This window comes from Talpa europaea (assembly GCF_964194135.1).
Source record: "Talpa europaea genome assembly, chromosome: 4".
In the NCBI taxonomy this organism is placed as follows: Eukaryota; Metazoa; Chordata; class Mammalia; order Eulipotyphla; family Talpidae; genus Talpa; species Talpa europaea.
This window is the reverse complement of record NC_140070.1, coordinates 129,370,048-129,386,407: the sequence shown is the minus strand read 5'-3', so window position 1 is coordinate 129,386,407 and position 16,360 is coordinate 129,370,048.

The following is a 16,360-nucleotide window of genomic DNA, read 5'->3' as shown; positions in this document are numbered from 1 at the left end:
ATGACTTCTGAAATACTATCATATTTTATAACTTGAATATTAAGGCAAAGGAAGAAAAGTAATTTAAAGTTAACTAATATAGCTGCAAAAAAAAATACTGTTTTCCTTGTGTTCTAAATATAACACTTTGGAATATAGTTGGGAATTGGCAAGGGAACTTTAGAATCCAGAAACTGTTTCTAGTGCTAGTTGAAAAAAAAAAAGAAAAACAACAACAAAATTATGATCTTGGATAAGTCATTTAACTCTCAGAACCTGAGTTTTCTCATCTTTAAAATTAGGAAGGAAGACTAGGTTAATTAATAATGACTAATTTAGTTCTAAAATGTTGTGCAATGGAAGAGGAATAAAACTGGAAATATATGTTGGCTAAGACTATCTACAATTTAGGTATTTGTATACATAATTGCCTCATTTAACCCTCAAAATACAGTCTAATAGCATTTATCCCAGACAAAGTAATGATAATATATTCATCCTATGTTCCTAGGATATCTTGCACCAATTAGCTGAATCTCCAATATATATAATTTAATTTTCACTATATAATATAGTAATAGCACTATATTATATTAGAGCACTTATGTGGGTTACCCAGTTTACATTTTAATTTGCATTTGTTTAAGGAAATATACAGAATATTTTCATTTTAGAATGAAATTAGCAATTTTCTAAGACTTAGAAAAATGTACATAGACTGTTACAATATATGCACAAGGAGAAGAACTCATAGATTCCTTAGATAACTATTTGCAAATTTAACTTAGGGATAGAAAAATTTTGTAATTCATTTATTGAATAGACATATTTTAGCATTAATAATACATTTAAATTGTCAGTATGAAATATGCCAGTTTATAAAACTTTTTTAAGTGGATTTCAGAAATTTTGAGTAAAAGATATAAAAAAAATAGGTGAATCATTGGTTTAAAAATATCACCTACTGCAAACTTTAAAAACATCTTTTTTGGTTTTTTAAAATACACTTTGAAATGCTACCTAATTGAGATAGATGAGTTATTAATGGATAGTTATTATTCTGATTATTCATAATCCTTTTAATTCTGTATTTTTAGAGTTTTCTTCTATATGGAAAAATATGCTGATTTTGTAGGTTTGTATTATTTTAAAGAAAGTACTTTGTACATTGAACCTGATGGGCAGGACTGAAACATAATGATAGAGTAAATTATTTCACGTAAAAAGTATTCTCTTGTTATAAATGTTTATTTTCTTTTCACATATACTAAAAGAATGTATACTTTTGAAACATAATATTATATAATCCCACATGTTCTTTTCAAGATTGAATTTTCACTTTGTTATTTCTTTACTAAGTGATCGAAATTGCTTCCTGATTAATACCTCTTTTAGAAGAATAAATATTGTGAGGTAAGTGTAACTTTTCAAACATATTCTTGGATGAAGAATCCCACTATATTTTCTTTCAAACGTCAGTATATAGGTTTTCAATATAGTTGAAGAGGCTTCCACTTCATGGGAGTAAAGGACAACTTTCTTAGGCTGAAACTAAAACTGAACTAAAAATTATTAGAATATTACTGAACAGTGAAGGTACAAGTGTATCTTGCATTCTCATGCTTTGGTCTCATATTCTCCAAACTAAGGTATTGATTTGTTAAGGGTCATAGTGTATAGTTTCATTGATCAAGGAAATAGGCTGATACAATAAAACTCTGCCAATTCAACAAAACTCTGCCAATCCCATCTTTGTCTCCTTCTGGATACATTATGGTTATTCACTCCACATCCCCTAAATTCCATAATACATATCTTAGTTTAAGAATGGAAATGGAAAAATAGTCATCTAGTTTCTTGGAAGAAAAATAATACATTTCTGGGTATTCCCCATGCTGATCATTGCCATTGAACTTGGTGGACTTGACCCTTGATCAAGTGTTTGATCTCATTTTCAAGTTCATTCAAGAATTCTGTCTTATTTTAGAATTTTACAAAGCATTAGGAAAAAACTCAAAAAATGCTGGGTTCATTTAGAAAAATCAACATCCACTTGAGAAAATAAAAATGAAAACACATCATTGTAGCCTTCTTTTCCAGAGTAGCCTATCCTACTTTTTAAAATCTCAATGGAACTGGTTGAGTTGCAAACAATCCATTGGTTCTGACAGCTTTATAACTTAAAGAAACTTAATGACCCAACATAAACTATTTTGGAAAACAACTTAAAAAAAGAAGCACCATAAAATGGTATATTAGTCCTCTCAGAAGAGAAGTTTGTACTCCAAACTTCACTTATCTAACAAAGAAAATATTCACAAATTCCAAACCTTAATAACCTAAGTGGCGCACAGCATGTCAATTTTTTGCAGTGATGTTAGATTGTATTTCTTTATTTAACAATGTAATTTAGTGTCTCTTATATACCATGAAACATAACTCATTAAGGAAAAAGGTTAAATTAAAATATATATTAGGGTATTTTGTTATTATAAAGCTTTCAATTTAAGAAAAAACATGTTTCCACTCCTTTGCCTGACAATGACATATTTTAAAGTACACGTTAAAGAACAAAAAATGGCTTTTCAATTACTAAACGCAGTGCTCAGTAGGACAGAAAACTTACTGCTTCTCTTAAATGCTAGACCTTTAAAACATTTGCTGGATGACAGCATTATAAGAAATACAGTTTCTACAGCAAAGAATTAAAGCTGAATATGCAACATTTCTTAGGAGCATTGAATAAGTCTATTTGTCCAGCTTACTTTGCAAAGACTGTGTAGAAAACAGCACCATAAACACTTTCAGTCCCCACACAAGGGCTAAACAAAGAGTCCTCTTTCTAGCCATCTAATCGGGTAATTTATTTTTTCAACCATCACATAAATCGAAACACAGCTGTAACCAATGACTTGCAGATCCAGTTCCCAGCCAGCTGGAATCAGTTCTGCTGAAACAGCAAGATTTTTACATTGTTCACTTCTGTACATCTGGAGAAATCATTGAGGTTCAAAGGTTACCAGAAAAGCTCCTTAAATAAATTCAACCAACAGTGAAGATTTGCCTAAGGATCTACAAACTCCACGTTCACATTTACAAAATTTTCATTTCATGAAATTAATGCTTCTAAGGGCTACTTGCATCCTCATCAGTATAGACTTTATGAGCTGCTAATTGAACTAAACACCTAAATGCCGATTTCTTACAAACAACTTACTAAGGTTTCTTCAAACTTTTTCCTGGGAGTTGTAGCTATTTAAAGATGATGTTAAAACATGATGTTACATGCAGAGACAGCAACCCTAAGAACCTGAAACAAAGCCAGATGCTGGAGAGATGTGTCTATTCATATCTCATTTTTTTTTTAATCATGTTTAGCCAATCTAATCCCCTGTTTAGATCAAATGAATGAGTAACACTATCCTAAAGGAAGCAGAGTGGAGGACCTCCATCAAGCTAGGCAGGCAAATCCCCAAGGAGTCAGAGTTCTGGGAGAAGCAAACTCGGACTTGAAATGTTCCACATGCAGTCTTGCAGCGAGGTGATTCTGGCATAAAAGAGAAAGCCAAGAGTAGCAGTCACACTTGTTCAACTGTAGAGGTGTATAATGGCACAGAGGAGAAAAAGGAAGACTCCCCAAAACAAAAACTGACACAACCAATCCTTGATACAAAGAACCTTCCTCAAAAACTGGATCAACTTAAAGCAAATGCAAACCCAGAGAGGTGAAAGCATCCTTGGAATTTAAATGACACACATAAATTGATTCAAATGTATCATTTTCCTCACTATATTCATGAAAATGATAATTTCATTTTGGGAAGATAAATATACATCTCTGGAGCACTTCTCAATCCAGTTTTATTGTATTGAAAAAATACACAAACAAATCACAAGTTTACTTAATTTTCCCCTTCCTTATTTATAAATACAAAGCAAATGTTATTTAGCCATCTTATTCAAGTGTGTAACTATTTCTATTACACTTGATCAACAATCAGTAACTTCCTTAGGAGTTCTACCTTTGACTAAAAAGAGTAATAAACTATACTTTATTTCAGTTTACACTGAATGACAGATAGTGATCACAGGTTTAGTAGCAATTCCCCATTAGATATTAAATTCACATAAAATTTTTTTAAGTTCATTCACTTGTAAAACATATGACTGACTTTTATGTCAGTCACTGTGTATACTGACTAGAAATATAGTCTGGAACAGTTAGAAACGTGATTTAATAAAGATTGAAATATTCAGTATCACAAATACCTTTAGGGTAATAGAAAATTGCACCTAATCAAAAGATAGGAGATCTGCCTTCTCATCTATCAATGTTTACTAATTGGCTGTGGAATCCAGAGGGAGGCATATAATCTCTTCAAGTCTCCTATAGAGTAAGGATCTAATGTCCTTTTCAGATCCAATGTCTGCATTTTTGGAGATAATTGAAAAAAATCCCATATATATACACACATATATATAAATATATATATATGCAAGTCAAATGCAGAATTTATGAATTATATAAAGGCTATGTCCACTAGAAGGAATATTATATCCATAAGCCTTATATTTATGCAATTCATTAAAATCACATTAGAGGGGTAAAGTGATTTGGGGTCCTATATGCCAATATTTTTTGCCTTTTCAGTACCAAACTCACAAAAATTTGATATGTAAACACGGGGAAAGTCATTCTCAAATGAGCACTTCAAATGGTACAATGTCAATAGAGTGATATGAGCTTATTTCTAGAGCTTTCAGTCACTCTTGACTTTAACTTAACATATATTTTATCAGTGTCCACTGTGCTAAAGTGGCTATGTTGCTAAAAGAATGAGTAAAATGAGGGAAGAAATAGCCTCTAACCTCAAGCAGCTTAACATGTAGACAGGCACTGAATTATAATCATAGTAACTGTGAAGCACATTATTAAATACAAAGTGCTTGGAGAACACAGGGGAGGGACACAATTAATATTGAGGGCTGTAGAGAGGGTTCATAGCAGCACGTCCCTCTTGAGGGGAGACTTGTAAAGGTCTGTTAGAGGAGGCAAGCATAGAGCGAGAAGAGCAGACATCTAGTGTGAGGGTGGCAGAGAAGGAAAGGTTGATAGGTGGGGATTCAAGCAGAGTTTGGGGAAATGACGAGGCAAGAGTGATGGAATGTTGGCTTATGCAAGAAACATTACTAGGATGAATGACCAGGTAGGTGGGTTGGGACACAGTAAATAAGTGACTTTAATATCATCCTGGGAGTTGATAACTTAGGCAAAACAAAACAACTAAAACTTTTTGGAGTAGGGATTTTAGATTAGTATAAAGATCCAATAACAATACCAACAATAACCATGACACCAACACCTAATCCTTATCTGGTCTGTTACTGGCATACAGCATGCATTTTGTTATCAGAGCTTCTCCTTGGGGCAAGTGGTTTGCTATTTGCAATCTATTCACAAGAAATGTGGTATTCAAAAAATGTTAAGTAATGCACCAACATCATACCACAAAAAATGGCTAGAATTTGATCCCAATCTATTTGAATCCAAAGTTCATCTCTTAACTGTTTTTTGCCAGATCACCCCTCTGAGAAAGATACTACAGAACCCCAAGATTTTAGAAGTCCCAATGTATTCTGATAATTTTGGAGGTGATAGGACTCAAACTCAGGTCTATACAATCCTAAAGTACATGTTCTTTCTTTTGTTACAAGGTACTTTTTCTCTAATTAATTATTAAAGTATCTGTAAAAATCTTACCTTGGGAATTTACCAATGATTTGCCTGTTTCCCAACTTTTGAGACTATTTAGGTACTCCAGTTTGGGGACATTATGAATAGGATTGAAATCAATACTTTTTTCCATGCAGCTGGTTCTCTGCTTGAATTTATTTTTTAGAACACTACATAAGTAGGAAGGTTATAATGATTTACAATAACTGAGTGGCTTTTGCATAGCTGAATAATTAATGGGTAAGAGATGCTTTCCATTTTTTATATGCATTTTACAATATAACCAAACATAGAACCATAATATTGAACATGATTTGTTTAAAGCACTTGCTTGTAATTTTTATTCATTCAGTTTTCTACTGGCTCATTATTCAGCCATTTTGTTGTTCACCTACTTTCTGATTTGAAAAATCAGCTAAAGATAAAACTTTTCTTTATCTGGAAGACTCTGAGAGTAGCCACTGAATACTTTAATGTTCAAAGGACATATCAACAAAATATCCTGTTCTCTCCCATGTGGTAGCCTAGAGTTACATAATAAAAGAGCATTTACTAATACAGTATTATGCCTATTCTGAGGAATAAGGTCAGTTGGTGGAGATCAAAGTTTGTAACAAACTCCCCTGAGGATTTTATCAAAATAAGAAACCTACCAGTTTGGAGATTTATATTTGCATTCCTATTTCATTCACATTTCTAACATTTTTAACCTTTTGAAAAGAAGCACTTAAATAACAGAAAAGTATCAGTGTGTCATAAAACAAGATTTTTTGAGAGATCTAAATTAATTTGAAAGCACATAATCCCTCTAATTTGAGAATTTAATATAGAAAAGAAAAGCCAATGAAAAACATACACTGAAACTTAAAACTCTGAGTTTTAATTTTGTCTCTTCTATGTTCATTGTGTAACTATAGAAAGACTACTTAACAATTTCAGGTTTTGGTTTCCTCATTTGAAAAATTATTAAACTACCACATTGGATTATAAATTTAAACAAGCTGAAAATGACAAGTGCCATAAAAAGTAAAATATCTTTTCCATTCTTAGAAGAATAGTTGGGGCTATTTTATCTGCTATTTATAAAACAAACTTTGTTAAATTGAAAAAAGTTCTAATTGATTTCTAGTTCTTAAATCTGGATTTATGCATCTGGCAGGTGTTGACAATTTCTGGGTTTTGAAGATGTGAATTGGAGCAGGAAGTAAAGGAAAAGGTATGAACTTCTTAGTTTAATGATCATAAGGTTTACCAGGGCAAAACTAGTGAAATTTTCTGGACCTGAGAACACCATCATTCTGAATGAAAATCAGGTAAGTAACAGTTCCAAATTGTAATAATACCATTTCAATTCACGAATTCAAGTATTCCATCCAAAAAATAGCTTCAGATTTATAAACCACTGAGAAATATGAAAGACATTTTCAGACTCCTTTGAAAAGATGGCCTTACAATCATTTTTAAAATAACTGGATGCACATAGACCCTAAGAAATCACAGCTATGACTTATGAGGAGAAGGAGATCAGTACACAAGTCAGACAAATATAATATTTATGGGTTCTCTCGCTGGCTTCTGATGCACCATGATCTTTCTGTCCTCAGGGCAATAGCAGTGGGGACTTTCTCACCAGGATAAGAGGGAAACCATGGAGTAGATTCTCATTCCCAACAAGTCTGAAAGAAGCAGATCATAACTAAAATAATTTAGATACTCAGATCTTACAATTGTAAAGTGAGTAGTACATACCTGTACATTTTGGATAAATTTTATAGCTTCTTTTCCCTTTTATTCATTATTTAAAAAACATTCAACAATGTGGGGAAGGAACAGTCATATTTTTTTACTACTCTTGATCCCCCCTGTTCAGATAGCATTGAGGGTATTTGGCAAGATTCTTATCAATAGTCTATACTCTAGATAATACTCCCAAATAGGTTTTTTTTATTTTTTATTTATTTATGCATACAAGAGTTGGGGTACAGGCCAGAAGTGTGGGGCACAAGAGGATTCACCAGAGACAGAGTGGGGAAATAGAACAGGCAGAGTGACTGAAGAGCACTGCTGAGGGGAGCAGCAGGCAAGTCAGGAGAGGTCTGCTGCACTATGTGGGTTGCTCCTTGGCCAGCTGGGGGATTGAACTCATGCTGCAGAGGCTGCGGACAGCTTCATAGGTTGCGTCTCAACTCCTTGCGCCACTAAGAGAACATTATCTCTCTATGTATCTATAACTATATATGAATTTCATCATATATTTTCCTTTTCCCAAATGAATAGCCCATAATGAAATACTTTCACTTCTAAACAATGTGTTTTATATATAATGGAAAACATGTTGGGCTTTGTATGAAATAAAAGCATACATTACAACAACAAAGGAACAGTAGCAACAGAACAAAGTGGAGCTTGTTTAATAAAAAATGCTCATTCATTCATTCATTCACTCCTTACAGTCAAAATTGTTTTCACCAAAAGGCTATCTTGAATAAATTGTAGAAGTAGAATTTATAAACAAATAGGCACATTTGATTTCCCTCATTTTCAGGCCTATATTTTAACACGCCTTAAACATGTCTGGTATTTTGTGTTCCTTTCTTTGGACTCATTTGCCTTATCTTGAAAAGCACCCAGTTACAAATTTAAAGAAATCCTGTAAATTTTCCTTGAGATTAAGTACAAAGTGTTAGATACTATTTTAAAATTATGAAGATGAGAAAGAAAAGTCACAGAACAGTCTGTTCCTGAGGAGAAATAACAATGGTACATATTTTTTTTTTTTAAAGATGAAGTTACTAAGGGCTTCAGATTTTAACATGAGTTAGAAACATGTTTTCTTTCAAAGTCCCTGTTCCACTGGTTTTTGTCCTCTTCCACTTGCAATTTACTAGACAGCCTTCAAATTACCCATGACTCATCCACTGAGCAGATGGGCTGAGGTCCGGCTCAGTGTTCCCAACCATGAATGCATCCTGGGACATCAGAAATCCTACGACACTGCACTGTGGGGTGTGCACTTCCATTTCTATCCACAGCCAGGGTGCTTTTTGCTCCCATTCCTATCATTCCCATCACATTTTAGCCAAACTTTTAAATGGTGCATTCACCCAACCTAGTGAGTTTGTGACTGCCTCTTTTCCCTTGAAGGCTTTAGCGATGGGGCCTTTTTGGCACAGGGGCTAAAGTCTCAGTGCTATCAGGCTATCAAGCTATTGCCAGCCAGGCGCTGCCTGTGACTTGAGTTCCCTTCTGGCCAGAGAGCTACCCCACACGGCACAGCCGACCTCTCCTGTCTTGCCCGCTGCTCCCCTCAGCAGTGTATTTCAGTCAGTCTGCCTGTTCTGCTCCCCGCTCTGTCTCTGGTGAATCCTCTCAGCCCCCACACCTGTGGCCTACACCCAATTCTTGCATGCATAAATAAATAAAAATAAATCTTAAAAAAAAGACTTTAGCAACAACTTCAGAAAAAAACACTTTATTTTAGTCAGTTGTCTTCATTTTAAGTTTGAGTATTAGTAGTTTTAGGTAGTAATAGTAGCATGTGTTTTGTTAACAATTGTTTCTATTTATCTGTAATTAAAAAAATATGCTTGAACTTGTTTTCAAACAACAGTGTACCCCCACTTCTTTCTATTTATACAGGCAAAATTCATTACATGAATTTTCATTACATTTTCTAGACATGACTGGAGCAAAGAAAACCTTAACTCAGCTCTAAGGCAAGATAACTTGAATAAGAACGAAATAGCCAGAGAATGGAATTTCATAAATGTTATGATGATTTGGAAGTTGAAGTCACAAGAACCATAGCTCCAATAATAAAAGAAAATTCTTATACCTTGAGGTCTGATTATCAATAAGCGTTGTTTAGTAATAGGCTAAGAGTCCACACCAAGGAGACCACTGCCTATTAGCCTTATCTGCTTCTAAAAGTAAATTACTTTTCAGAAAAAATTATTGGGAAATTAAACTGGTGTTCAAAATCGTTACTGAAGAACGGATCTAATACATATATGATTTAAGTAATATGTACATCTATGGAGGGGATCCTAACAAGGCTAATATTACACAGGCCTTTTTCCTCCTGTGAAAATAATAAAATGAAAATGAAAATGCTAACAATGATGAAAGAAGAACATAGGCACCAAGAGGAAACCCAGCTGCCCTTAATTCAAAGCATCACCTAGCCAAGGTGTAAAAACCTGTAAACTCAACAAGATATAGCAGCCATCATGTGATGCAGACTCACTTCCTAGTCTATCTGCCAAGTCCCCCCCTATATCTTCTGGATGAGACTGTACCCACTTCTGCTACTCCACCCAGTAGCCAGTTCAGAAAGAGGTGGGATAATGTTTTATTAAAGAAATCATGCAGGTGGTACTAAACAAGGCCTAAAATCTGAACTTGAAAGTACTATTTAACTGAACATCGGCATTCTAAGCTGGCTTGTGAAACTGGATTTAACATAAGCAAGAAAATAATAATTTAAGATATACATGCCAGAAAATAAACATTCACAAAATAGACTCTTTAATAAAATGCGAGGAAATGCTGTCCTGCTACTAAAGTATAATCATGGCACTTTAGTCAGATGAAAAGTGAATTTTTTGGCTCTTCCAAGAAATGTGAATATGCCTGAGAAAATGGGAAAACACAATTTAAGTCATCTTAAGAATAAGAGTTTCTCTTTTCTTCAGAATATGTATAAATATGTAATGAATTTAAATAGCAGGACCTTTAAAGAATTTGAACATTAGTCTTTTTGAAGAATTACACATACAGTAGCTATTCACAGCTATTCAAAGCTAAGGTGTTATATTTTATTTAAATAAATAGAATGAATGACAAGAAATATATATAAGAAATATGCATAAGAAAAAAGATAAAAAAATAAAAAGGAAGTATGTGTTATTTCTTAAAAAGTTTAGAATAGTATAGACAAAACAAATAACAATGTCATAGTAAATCGTTTAGTAGCAAGAGGATAGAATAGATAACATCATGTATTTCATTTGGATTCTCATCATTTTTCCTGCAAATACATAATATCAAAATGTCTATTCAAAAGCTCACAATAAAGGGAAACTTATCCCCAACAGTATCAACAAACACATCCTGGGTAAGAAACTTTTTATATGAGTATTTGCATTACAGAATACAAAGTAAGTGTGAAATGGATAAATACAAGAAGTTTATTCTGCCTGTAGTTTTCTGTGGCCATCTCTCACCTCTTTTGTGATACAATTTAGTTCATTCTAAGAAACCTATTTGTATTCATTTGGTTGTAGTTGAGCATATTAGACAGATTCAAGGGTATTGGTTATCAGACCTTCACCCCAAAATTCCCCAGAAGGAGAATAGACACAGGCAACAGTTTTTGAGGCATTAAAAGTAGCAGCTTCGGGATGGGTAAACACAGACTACAAATGTTCACACTACATATTGTGAAGCGTTAATTGAAGAATGTTGATTTGGCGAGAAACACCCCTTTTCTGTACATTCCATAAGATGGTGGTGCTTTGCTTATGTGGGTATGCCACCTTGCAGCCATGCATTCTTCAAAAGAGTTTCTAAATGCTTTTCTCAAGGACTTTCTCCCAACACTGTATTCCTACCCTGAATTCACTCTGTATTTTCAACCCCCAGGTGCAGACAATGTATTATAAACTAGATTCAAGACCTTTCACGAGGTTGACAGAAAGGTCTCATGTAGAAGCTGCTTTCACTGTGAAAGTTGTCAGGCAAGCACATGTGTGAGTCAATTGCCCAAAGGAAAAATTTATGGTAACTTTAATGTTTCCTTACGTGTGAGACTCGCTTTTTCTTGTTTTTCAAGAAATATAAACTTAAAGTCCTCCTTTTCCCTCACTGAATAAGAATTAACATACAATGAATTTATGCCAAATATTCAGTCAAGACACATACACAGATATATTAAGGGGGAGGATTTTTTTCCCCCTATGTAAGAAAAACATTTAGTGAGGGGTGTTAGAAAGATATTATAATTAGGTATTTTAGGGAAGACTTTCTAATATTGAAATATATCATTCTGGTAAAAATAAGAACACCAAAAATGTCAAGGTTTGATTGAATGTTCTCAGAGGAAACCCCTGAGAGTCTAGGAAATCAGGGAAACCTGAAAAATATGGGGGTATTTTATTACTTTAATAAATTCAAAGTAAACTTTATTTTTAAGCATACATTAAACTTGATTTAAGGGGTATGGAATAAAAGTTGCTGGGTTCAAAACTAACCATTTAATTGACTGCTTCACAATATAGATCCTTAGTTGTTAATTTCTTAAACACTAATGTTAGTTTTTTAAAAAGTAGTCAGTTATTCAGAGATGGAACTGGCCATGATGGGAGTGTTTAAAAATCTGAATTCTGCATTAAAACTTTTATTAAGAAAAAAATAGGAAACCTGTTTTGGCATGTGATATTATTGTATTATAAAGTTATAAGTGCATAGTATTTAGCATGAGCAGAAAACTCAGGATTATCTCATAAACTCTAAAATCTGGCCATATTCATTATAAGAAATTTTAAGTAAAAATTTCAATGATAAGAACTGAAAACAATGATAAGGTGGAATCCACACTCAAGAAGAAACCCTTCTATTTCATGGTTATTCCTACAATTCCTAAAATAACATTTATGAATTTAGGTTGGAAAACCAAAACTGATGACTAAGTGGGCATCACACTCAAAGAGAAACCCTTCCATTTGATGGACATTACTAGGAGCTTAAAAATATTCATTTTCTGATTTTTGTTTACAGTCTCTCTATAAAAGAGACAACACAGTATGACAGTATAACAATGCCACTCCTCTAACACTTTCCTGTAACGCTTTCCTGATGGGTGACATTCAGTATGTTGTGCATTTTCCAAGGTATAGCTTTAAAATGAAGTATTTATTCTTAAAACTTTATATTCACTTTACATTTATATTTTCAATGTGTAACCCAGACAATGGCTATTTTGAAGTTGAACTTACAATCCTTAGAACACTTAAAACATGTTTGATCATTGTACTTTTGACCCTGTTTATCTCTTGTATCTATATTATTTTTCAAAATGCCATAACATCACACACACACACACACACACACACACACACACATGGGACATGAGTGCAGATAATCAAGTAAAAATTGGAAATCAAGATTGTAGAAACCAGTGGTAAGGTCAAAGTGCCAACATAAGTGTCATATAGGAAACATATTAGACTAACCAGCCACACTGGTTTCAGCACCAAAATGTTATTCAGAATGTTGCAGATAAATTTTCTCCTAATTCTTTATGCCCCCCAACTGAATAACAGAAGTACATAAATTCTCACTGGAGGGCTTGTACTTTAATTAATTGTATCTCCTGTAGATAATTAGTAAAGGCAAGACACTTAAGACTTAATTTATTCTGCCTGAGAATGATAAAAACTACAAATGCCAAGAGTTTGAAAAACATGTCCCCCTCCAAACTGTAGTATTAGGAGTAATAACTAAGGAATTTAAAAACAGGTAAAACCTAAGGACAAACATTTTCTAACTTGCAAGACAGCATAAAGAAATTGAACTTCTTCAGGAAAAGTTTATTTCTAGCATTTGGTGCCATAAAAATCTTATTAATTATATCTGTCTTATTAATTATATCTCATGAAAGATAGACCAGAATGTATTGCCTAAAACTCTGAGTCAATTAGAATGAGTATAAAATTTACTTTCAGCAGAGAATAACAAGTAATGATAAAAATCACTTATTTTAGGACATCCTGTAAATATTTACATAAATAATTGACCGTGAAAGCAAAACTGAAATATGCCCAGAGTTTGTTCTGAGATAAACACATACTGCCATCCCCCTATACACATAATTTAGTAAAGAGAGGGCTTATCAAAAGCAAGATTATAAGCTCAATTTAATATGTACTCATAATGAAAAGTAGATGCTAAGTCATGATCCCCCTATACCATAAAGCTAAAATATAAAGATATTTTCAAAAAAAAAAAAGAAAATGGTCAATAATGTTTGATGACCGATGTTAATAGATAAGGATAATGTAAGACAGCAGCATGGTTTACAATGACATTATACGACACACAAATATTCAATCTCACTAAATTATTTTGCTTAGTAATAGTAGAAATTTGTGTGAGGCTCATTTTTAAATTTTAGAAGCTTGTAAAACAAACCACAGATAATGGACTGATAGAAAGTCAAGGGAGTAAGTCATCTACACGCAAATGAATCTCCAGTGTTCCTTGTGGGGTATCCATAGGTAACCAGTAACATCATTCAGTTAATCCAGTTTGCTGATTTACTGCTTCTGGTTATCAAAAGTGGAGCGAGTTTCTTGACATGTATGATTTCTATGTAGCAATCAATGGATCATGAACACAGGAGGAGGGTTTTTGTCTATGGATGCCATTCACATGACTAAACCACACAGATGGGGTAGCCTTAATCTACAGTAAAACACTCCCTCTTCCATTCTTACACTGAGAAAATATCAGCATTTAGTGAAGGATGGTCAGTTGGGGATTTCACCAAAGAATTAAAGAAGTAACAGAAGGAAAATGTTATGGGGCTCTGTTGTTTTTACCAGAAGACTTCCCTCACCAGAAGCATTTGGGTGTGCACATTTTTCCTCCTTTTCAAATGGGCTCAAGACTTGCTTTTCCCTCATGACAAGGGGATAGTTTACCAGTGTGGGTCAACTTGACCCTTCCAGCAAAGTATCTCTTTCTTTTGCTCTGAATTCTTGCACAATGTGGTTTGAAGTGAATAGCCACTGGGCAGAACAAAGTTCCCCGTGGGGGAGGTGCCTCTGGAATGTGGAGAATGTGCATTCTTTGGATGCTTGGAAAGGGTGACTGCCCCCCTTATTGACAACTACCCATTTGCACTGGTTTGGTTATTTCACTAGGAAACAGGTACTATTTGAAAGTATTCAGTGGGATCCTTAGCTCTCAATCTCTGGGGACTGCTATTAGGTTTCTGAAATTAAGCTTTTAAAACAAAGCTACCTGTTATCCACACATGGCTTAGACCTTTTCAATTTTCTTTTGTTTATTGTTTTCATATTAAAGAATTATGTGCTGAATTCATCTCATCTTGGTCCAAGCCTTTCAACTCTAAGCAGATACCATGTTTAGCACTGGAAATCCAGATTGATAAGGTAAGGCTCTTCTCCTCAAGGAACTGGTAGTAGCTTTTTATTTAAAATGGCACGGTGATTAGTAAGTATTGCAAAAAGACTCCTGCTATTTATCATCACATATCTACATTTATTCAGTAAAATATTTTAATTGCATTCAACTTATTATTTAGTTATAACTGATAAATTACTTTTGTTTCACATTGAGTTGATATTTATATACATGATAAAATGTATATAAATACACCTCAGTAAGTCTGGTTAACATCCATCATTTTTCTTGATGAGAACTTTTAAGATTTACTCTCAGCAACTTTCACCTACTTGGTAGAGTAGTATTATTAACTATAGTCACTATGCAGTCTATTATATCACCATGGCTTGTATCTTTATTACTGGAAGTTTATATCTTCCATCTATTCACCCAATTCACCTGTTCACCACTCCTTTGGCAACCACCAATTTGCTCTCCATGTATGAGCTTGGTTTTGGGGTTTTCTTTGTTATTGTTACTGTTGTTTTAGATTCTACCTATAAATGAGATAATAAAATATTTGTCTTTATCTGATTAATTGCACTTAGCATTATTCCCTATTTTCTTCCTTTTCCCTAAAGGATAGTTTAAATACCATGTAAAGTGAAATAAATCTTTTCATCTAGTGAACTAGTTTTTCTTTAAAAGATTTTCAAAACAGCTGATCAAAACTCACCCAGGCACACAGCTGCTTTCTAGAACAGTCTTGCAAGTTCCTGAGTCACCCTAAGCCATCTTCATGCCATATTGCACTCCTACCCTAGTTCTTTCACTCATCTATTCTTATTTATGTGCTTATGATAATTCTCTTTTGAAAATTATCTAGGATTGCAAATTATATAAATGATAATGATAATGATTTTCCTAAGCAAGCCATTTAAAACTACCATAGATTAGGCTTTATATAGACTTCTGCTTGATATTCAAATTAATGTAAATATGAACAATAATGAAAACTAATTACTTTAGAAATAGTATGACAATATTTAAACTTTTATGAATTTGCATAGGTCTTTGCCTACCTTTTTCTAAATTAGAGTGGTTATATATAATAGACATTCAAATGATAAGGGTATTAAAAGAATATTAAAAATAATAAAATAGAGCAAATGAATAGGCACCGTACATTAGTACACTATTCTGTCAAAGCCCTTATCACACTGTATTATAATAACTATTTATAGTCTATTTCTGACTTGAAAGGGAAATTCAGGAGATGTTAACCTATCTATCTTTGGATCCCCAGCTCTGACAGAGTGGCTGGAAACTAGAGGATGCTCAGCATAAATCTGTTGAATGAATGAATACATGAGGGGGGGAAATGGGCTTAATTTCCTTACTCTGCCACATGTGGAATGTAACCTCTGACATCTAAGCCTCAGGACCTTCAGCTTCCTCATCTGTAATATAGGTGAAATAAAGGGTTGTGAAGACAATGACATCTGTCCATGTAAGTCA